The sequence below is a fragment of the Triticum aestivum genome, chromosome 4A, assembly GCF_018294505.1.
Source record: "Triticum aestivum cultivar Chinese Spring chromosome 4A, IWGSC CS RefSeq v2.1, whole genome shotgun sequence".
NCBI classification, from domain to species: Eukaryota; Viridiplantae; Streptophyta; class Magnoliopsida; order Poales; family Poaceae; genus Triticum; species Triticum aestivum.
In genome coordinates this window covers 11,766,068-11,775,613 of record NC_057803.1, presented here as the reverse complement: position 1 = coordinate 11,775,613, position 9,546 = coordinate 11,766,068, and positions in this window count along the sequence as shown.

Here is a 9,546-nt window from a genome sequence, read left to right as displayed (position 1 = left end):
CAAGGAAACATAGCTTCATCGAAAACAACATCACGAGAGATGTATATCTGACCGGAGGTACGGTCAAGACACCTATAGCCCTTATGCAAAGGACTATATCCAAGGAAAACACACATCTTGGAACGAAACTCAATCTTGTGAGCATTGTACTTGCGGAGACTAGGCCAGCAAGCACACTCAAAATCCGAAGGGAGGACTAGTTGGGCTGAACATGAAACAGGCGGAACAGAGGTGTGTCCTTGTTAAGAACCGGAGTGGGCATACGGCTGATGAGGTAACATGCCGTAAGAAAAGCCTCATCCCAAAACTGAAGTGGAAGAGAGGAGTGCGCAAGCAAACCAAGATTGGTCTCGACCAAATGTTAGTGTTTGCGCTCGACAATACCGTCCTGCTGAGAAGTATGTGGACATGACAGTCGGTGATAGATGCCCGTATATTGAAAGTAGCGATGGAATTTGTGGTATTCACCACCCCAGTCGGACTGAACGACCTTGATTTTATAATCCAGAAGGCGTTTGACATGAGCCTGAAAGTTGTAGAAAACTTGCTCAACACCAGACTCGTGTTTGAGCAAATAAATCCAAGTGAAGCGCGTGTAGTCATCAATAAAACTAACATAATACATGTACCCTTCCGACGAAGCAAGAGCGGGACCCCAAACATCTAAATGTATTAATTCAAGAGGTACAGTAGTGATATGAAATGAAGTAGAATAAGGTAGTTGATGACTCTTAGCACGCTGACAGGCATCACAAACTAACGATGAATTATTTGAACTAGAGCACGGAAGTTCATGCCTCCGAACAATGGAAGTGGCCACATTATTTGTAGGATGACCAAGACGTTGATGCCATTGCGACGACGAAACTCGAACGCCGGAGTGGGCATGGCGAGATGATGAAGATGACGCACGAGCGGAAGGGACCGGATAGACCCCCCCCCCTGGGTAACTTCTACCGTGAAGGATGACGCGCCTGGTTGCTTTGTCCTTAACAAGGAAAAAACGACGGTGAAATTCAACATACACGTCATTTTCACAAAGAAGACAATAAACAGAGAGAAGATGATGGCTGATGTGTGGAACATGAAGGATGTTACGCAGTTTAAGAGATGAACCGGGTAAACGCGAATGACCAATGTGTGAATAGACAAACCTGCACCATTGGGCACCTGAACCTGATCCTTGTCGTCATAGCTCTCGTGAACCTGGAGGCGCTCAAGATAATTAGTCAAGTGATCCGTAGCCCCGGTATCCAGCACCCAAGGAAAGTCGACGGTGTTAGTGGAGGCCGAGTTGGCGGAGCGGGAGTTGTGATCCTGATCAAAGCGCTTGAGGCGGTCGTCGGCTTCATGGCCCCAGTTCTTGCAAATTTGGCACTAGGGACGCCAGTGGTTGCGACGCCCACCGCCTCCGCCGTTGTTGCCCCCTCCTCCTTGCCGGCCACTGTCGACATACCCAGTGTTGCGGTTGCCATTACCGCCTTGGTGGCTCTGCCCTGGCTGGCCATGTCCATCAGCCGTGCGCCCCCCCCCCCTTGGGAGGGATAGGGATCGGAGTAGGGTGCGCATCCGCTCGCGCCATACGCACTCGAACGGGTCCATGCATTTGCGAGGGAGACCACCCCTCCACCGTACTCTGTTGTGCCTGCAACGCCTCGAAGGACAGAACCAATGAGTAAAAGCTGGAGTAGGGCATGGGTGCATTACTCACGCCCAAGGAGGCGGCGATGGAGTTGCAGGCGGAGCCGAGGCCGGTGAGGATGTGATCGATAAGCTCATCATCACGGATCGGGGAGCCGGCGGCGGCCATAGTGTCGGCAAGGGCCTTCATACTGTGCATGTATTCCGCGGCAGACAGATCGTCCTTCCTCAGCGACTGAAGTTGCCGCCAGATGTGACAGACATTGGCGCGGCTCTGAGCGCCGAACATGGCGGCGACGGCTGTCCACACCGCATGTGCCGACTCGCAGCTAATGAGTTGGCATGCAATATCCTCATCCATGGATGTGATAAGGAGCCCCTTGACGCGCTGATCTTGAACCCACCATTGGTGGTACTCCGGGTTGGCGACGGTGGTAGCAGCATCACCGGTGCTAACAACGAGTGTTTTGGCCGGTGCCGCCTTGGTGCCATCGAGGTGTCTGTGGAGGTTGGCACCGGCAAGAACGGTGCTGATGATGCCTCCCCAAAGCACGAAGTTGTAGCGACCGCGGCGGACAGAGATCGTCGGGACGGTGAGCGCGGCGGGGACCGTGGCGATGGGTGACGAGACGAGGGTGATAACCCACAAGTATAGGGGATCGCAATAGTTTTCGAGGGTAGAGTATTCAACCCAAATTTATTGATTCGACACAAGGGGAGCCAAAGAATATTCTCAAGTATTAGCAGCTGAGTTGTCAATTCAACCACACCTGGAAACTTAATATCTGCAGCAAAGTATTTAGTAGCAAAGTAATATGATAGTAGTGGTAACGGTAACAAAAGGTAACGGTAGTAAAAGCAATGTTTTTGGTATTTTGTAGTGATGATAGCAATAGCAACAGAAAAGTAAATAAGCGAAGAACAATATATGGAAAGCTCGTAGGCAATGGATCGGTGATGGAGAATTATGCCGGATGCGGTTCATCATGTAACAGTCATAACCTAGGGTGACACAGAACTAGCTCCAGTTCATTGATATAATGTAGGCATGTATTCCGAATATAGTCATACGTGCTTATGGAAAAGAACTTGCATGACATCTTTTGTCCTACCCTCCCGTGGCAGCGGGGTCCTTACGGAAACTAAGGGATATTAAGGCCTCCTTTTAATAGAGAACCGGAACAAAGCATTAACACATAGTGAATACATGAACTCCTCAAACTACGGTCATCACCGGTAAGTATCCCGATTATTGTCACTTTGGGGTTAACGGATCATAACACATAATAGGTGACTATAGACTTGCAATATAGGATCAAGAACACTCATATATTGATGAAAACATAATAGGTTCAGATCTGAAATCATGGCACTCGGGCCCTAGTGACAAGCATTAAGCATAGCAAAGTCATAGCAACATCAATCTCAGATCATAGTGGGCACTAGGGATCAAACCCTAACAAAATTAACTCGATTACATGATAGATCCCATCCAACCCATCACCGTCCAGCAAGCCTACGATGGAATTACTCACGCGCGGCGGTGAGCATCATGAAATTGGTGATGGAGGATGGTTGATGATGACGATGGCGACGGATTCCCCTCTCCGGAGCCCCGAACGGACTCCAGATCAGTCCTCCCGAGAGGTTTTAGGGCTTGGCGGCGGCTCCGTATCGTAAAACGCGATGATTTCTTCTCTCTGATTTTTTTCTCCCCGAAACTCAATACATGGAGGTGGAGTTGGAGTCGGAGAAACAACAGGGGGCCCACGAGGTAGGGGGCGCGCCCTAGGGGGGCAGGCGCGCCCCCTACCCTCGTGGCAAGGTGGTGGGCCCCCTGGCCTTCATATTTGGCAGGTATTTTTCTTATTTTCTAAAAGTGTCTCCGTGAAGTTTCAGGTCATTCTGAGAACGTTTGCTCCTGCACATAAATAACACCATGGTAGTTTTGCTGAAAACAGCGTCAGTCCGGGTTAGTTCCATTCAAAGCATGCAAGTTAGAGTCCGAAACAAGGGTAAAAGTGTTTGGAAAAGTAGATACGTTGGAGACGTATCAACTCCCCCAAGCTTAAACATTTGCTTGTCCTCGAGCAATTCAGTTGACAAACTGAAAGTGATAAAGAAAAACTTTTACAAACTCTGTTTGCTCTTGTTGTTGTAAATATGTAAAGCGAGCATTCAAGTTTTCAGCAAAGATTATAACTAACCACATTCGCAATAACGCATAGGTCTCAAGTTTACTCATATCAATAGCATAATCAACTAGCGAGCCATAATAATAAAACTCGGATGGCAACACTTTCTCAAAACAATCATAATATGATATAACAAGGTGGTATCTCTCTAGCCCTTTCTGAGACCGCAAAACATAAATGCATAGCACCTTTAAAGACCAAGGACTGACTAGACATTGTAATTCATGGTAAAAGAGATCCAGTCAAGTCGTACTTAATGTAAACTAGAAATAATGAATGCAAATGACAGCAGTGCTCTCCAACTAGTGATTTTTAATAAGAGGATGATGACTCAGCATAAAAGTAAATAGATAGGCCCTTCACAGAGGGAAGCAGGGATTTGTAGAGGTGCCAGAGCTTGGTTTTGAAACAGAGGTGAATAATATTTTGAGCGGTATACTTTCATTGTCAACATAACAACCAAGAGATGGCGATATCTTCCATGCTACACACATTATAAGCGGTTCCCAAACAGAATGGTAAAGTTTATGCTCCCCCTTCCACCACAAGCATCAATCCATGGCTTGCTCGAAACAAAGAGTGCCTCCAACTAACAAGAGTCCTAGGGGGAGTTTTTTTTGCAATTATTTTGATTTAGTTTGCATAAAGCATGGGACTGGGCATCCCGGTGACCAGCCATTTATCTCGTGAGTGAAGAGTGGAGTCCACTCCTCTTGAGAATAACCCGCCTAACATGGAAGATACAGACAGCCCTAGTTGATACATGAGCTATTCGAGCATACAAAACAGGATAATTATTTGAAGGTTTAGAGTTTGGCACATACAAATTTACTTGGAACGGCAGGTATATACCATATATAGGTAGGTATAGTGGACTCATGTGGAATAACTTTGAGGTTTAAGGAGTTTGGATGCACAAGCAATATTCCTGCTTAGTACAGGTGAAGACTAGCAAAAGACTAGGAGGCGACCAGCTAGAGAGCGACAACAGTCATGAACTTGCATCAAAATTAATCAACACTGAATGCAAGCATGAGTAGGATATAATCCACCATGAACATGAATATCGTGAAGGCTATGTTGATTTTGTTTCAACTACATGCGTGAACATGCGTCAAGTCAAGTCACTTAAATCATTCAGAGGAGAATACCACCCTATCATACCACATCATAACCATTTTAATAGCATGTTGGCATGCAAGGTAAACCATTATAACTCATAGCTAATCAAGCATGGCACAAGAAACTATGATCTCTAGTTGTCATTGCAAACATGTTTATTCATAATAGGCTGAATCAGGAACGATGAACTAATCATATTTACAAAAACAAAAGAGGTCGAGTTCATACCAGCTTTTCTCATCTTATTCAGTCCATCATATATCATCATAATTGCCCTTCACTTGCACGACCAAACGATGTGAATAATAATGTTGGGGAACGTTGTAGAAAACAAAAAAAATTCTCTACATTTCACCAAGATCTATCTATGGAGTTCATCTAGCAACGAGTGATCGGATGCATCTACATACCTTTGTAGATCGCGAGCGGAAGCGTTCAAGAGAACGGGGATGAGGGAGTCGTACTCGACGTGATCCAAATCACCGGAGATCCTAGCGCCGAACGGACGGCACCTTCGCTTTCAACACACGTACGGTCAGCGTGACGTCTCCTCCTTCTTGATCCAGCAAGGGGGAAGGAGAGGTTGATGAAGATCCAGCAGCACGACGACGTGGTGGTGGAGGCAGCAGTCACCGCAGCAGGGCTTCGCCGTTCTACTGCGAGAGGGAGAGGTGTAGCAGGGGAGAGGGAGGCGCCAAGACTTCAGGGTGCGGCCGCCCTCCCTTCCCCCCTTTATATAGGCCCCCTAGGGGTGCGCCGACCCTAGGAGATGGGATCTCCTAGGGGGGCGGCAGCCAAGGGGGAGGAGTGCCCCCCAAGGCAAGTGGAGGCGCCCCCTCCCCTAGGGTTCCCAACCCTAGGCGCATGGGGGCCCAAGGGGGGGCGCACCAGCCCACTATGGGCTGGTTCCCTCCCCACTTCAGCCCATGGGGCCCTCCGGGATGGGTGGCCCCACCCGGTGGACACCCGGGACCCTTCCGGTGGTCCCGGTACAATACCGTTGACCCCCGAAACTCTCCCGATGGCCGAAACTGCACTTCCTATATATAATTCTTCACCTCCGGACCATTCCGGAACTCTTCGTGACGTCCGGGATCTCATCCGGGACTCCGAACAACTTTCAGATTACTGCATACTCATATCCATACAACCCTAGCGTCACCGAACCTTAAGTGTGTAGACCCTACGGGTTCGGGAGACATGTAGACATGACCGAGACGACTCTCCGATCAATAACCAACAGCGGGATCTGGATACCCATGTTGGCTCCCACATGCTCCTCGATGATCTCATCGGATGAACCACGATTTCGAGGATTCAAGCAACCCCGTATACAATTCCCTTTGTCAATCGGTATTTTACTTGCCCGAGATTCGATCGTCGGTATCCCAATACCTCGTTCAATCTCGTTACCGGCAAGTCACTTTACTCGTACCGTAATGCATGATCCCGTGACCAGACACTTGGTCACTTTGAGCTCATTATGATGATGCATTACCGAGTGGGCCCAGAGATACCTCTCCGTCATACGGAGTGAAAAATCCCAGTCTTGATCCGTGTCAACCCAACAGATACTTACGGAGATACCCGTAGTATACCTTTATAGTCACCAGTTACGTTGTGACGTTTGGTACACCCAAAGCATTCCTACGGTATCCGGGAGTTACACGATCTCATGGTCTAAGGAAAAGATACTTGACATTGGAAATACTCTAGCAAACGAACTATACGATCTTGTGCTATGTTTAGGATTGGGTCTTGTCCATCACATCATTCTCCTAATGATGTGATCTCGTTATCAATGACATCCAATGTCCATAGTCACGAAACCATGACTATCTGTTGATCAACGAGCTAGTCAACTAGAGGCTTACTAGGGACATGTTGGTGTCTATGTATTCACACATGTATTACGATTTCCGGATAACACAATTATAGCATGAATAAAATACAATTATCATGAACAAGGAAATATAATAATAATCCTTTTATTATTGCCTCTAGAGCATATTTCCAACAAATAATAATAGTGCACGTGCATTGGACTAAGCTGGAATCTGCAAGCATTCAATAAAAGGAGAAGACAAGGCAATATGGGCTCTTTTGTCAGATCAACAATAATGCATATAAGAGCCATCTCAACAATTTAATTATGGTCTTCTCCTATCGACTCACAAAGAAAAGAAAAGAAATAAAACTATTTACACGGGAAAGCTCCCAATAAGCAAAAGAAGAACAGGAAATCTTTTTGGGTTTTCTTTTTAATTACTACTACAAGCATGGAAAGTAAACTAATTAAAAGCTACAACTAATTTTTTTTGGTTTTTCTTAAGGTTTATTAAACACACAAGAAGAAAGCATAAAAAGGGAAATAAACTAGCATGGATGATACAATGAAAAAGTATGAGCACCGACATCTAGCAATGAGTGTATGAGCATAAATGTAATGTTGGTGAGAAAAACGTACTCCCCCAAGCTTAGGCTTTTGGCCTAAGTTGGTCTACGGCCACGGCTGGCCTAGCGGATATCCATAATTATAGTTGTTGGGGTCGTACTGTAATGAGGAAGAAGAAGGCTTAGATTGCCACTGGCTTACAATCATCTCCGGATCCCACTGGTAATTAGACTGTCGTGAAGGATCAAATTGTGGTTCCGGCTCTGGCTCCTCGGCTGGTGCAGGGTTCCGGTAGGCATGGATAGCCGTCAACGGAACAAGGTACGTGCCTACAGTCAAATCAAACAAAGAAGGAGCAGGCAAGGTAATAGTCTCAGGATGATGTTTATTAAAGAACAATTGATATTTAAGCTCTCCTTCCCTATTCTTAACAATAAAATCATGTGCCACCATACTTTTATAATCTAGATAAACATGGGGCAGCACTTTTTCTTCCTTCTCGGCATGCCTAATAGGTATGTTAAAATATGCAGCTAGGCGTGTAGTATAGATGCCTCCAAAGATGGGGCCCTTGGTACGGTTCAGACTTAACTGTTTGGCAATAATGCTGCCCATACTAAAAGAGGTATCACCGTATAAACCGTGGTGCAAAATAATAATATCAGGGATACTCAGGTTTCCACAGTTTCCGCGACCATTAAGCAACGACTAGCAAATAATGCAAAGTAGCGTAAAACAAGAAAATGTATATTAGTGATTCGTGCATCGGAGACCTTCCTTGTTTCCCCTACAGTGATAGTGTCAATAAATCCCTCCACATCCTCACGATGTGGTTCTTCTGTCTTGCCCCCAAAGTGACATCTCCTTATGCTCATCATATAAATAAAACTCCACCGTAGGTGGTGAGCTCCTAGAATGGAAATGAAAGTTTTGCACAAAGGTATTTGTGAGCAAGAGATACTGATCGCATTGGTCGTGGAGGAAAGCGGTAAGGCCTGCAGTCTGAGCCAATTCATGAAAATCTTCATAAATCCCGGCCGCTCTCAAGAAATCCTCGGAAGGCCATTCACACGCCCGAACCTCCGTGGTGCGAGGCAAATTATACTTAGGCTTTGGTGCCTTCTCCTTCGAGCTTTGGCTCGATGAGCCCCTCAAAAGTCTCCTCATCATTTTCTGAAAAATTATGAAATTTTTAGTAATTTCAAAATAAAAGTAAACCAAACTCAATAATATTGATAGCAACTACTCCTACAAGTGCCTAGGGCCTATATCATGCATCAAAACTACTTTTGACCATATAAATTTGACATGCAAGCTCAAGAACAGGATCACCTAAACAGCAAAAATTTGCAATGAATAAAGCACTAGAACAAAAACTAATTGGACCAATGGAGGAGTCACATGCCAAGGAACAATCTCCCCAAGCAGTTTTGTGAGAGGTGCTTTGAGCAAGGAGATCGAAAATGCCAGCAAGATGAGCTAGAACTCGTGCTTGAGCTGGTTATTCGTGTTTGTGGGTGGAAGATGAAGTGTGTGGATGCAGGAATAAGTGGATGAGGGCCACCATGGGCCCACGAGGCAGTGGGCACGCCCTCCACCCTCGTGGCAAGGTGGTTGGCCTCCCTGGTGTGTTCTTTGTTCCATAAATCATCAAATATTCTAGAAAAAATCATATTTAATTTTCAGGGCATTTGGAGAACTTTTATTTTCGAGGTATTTTATATTGCACAGATAATCAGATAACAGACAGAAAAATATTTATTTTATTTTATTTAATATAAATAACAGAAAGTAAAAGTGGGGTACAAAAGGTTGTGCCTTCTAGTTTCATCCATCTCATGATCATCAAAACGAATCCACTAACAAGGTTGATCAAGTCTTGTTAACGAACTCATTCCGAATAACATGGAACTGGAGAAATTTCGAATAACACTATGTTACCTCAACGGGGATATGCACATCCCCAATAATAAGAATATCATATTTCTTCTTGACAGTAGAAGAGGAAATTCAAAACCTCCAAATATAATCGATGGAATTTTTCCAATACAGTTGATACTATGAACTTGAGGTTGTTTCTTCGGAAAGTGTACCGTATGCTCATTACCATTAACATGAAAAGTGACATTGCCTTTAGTGCAATCAATAATAGCCCCTGCAGTATTCAAAAAAGGTCTTCCAAGAATAATAGCC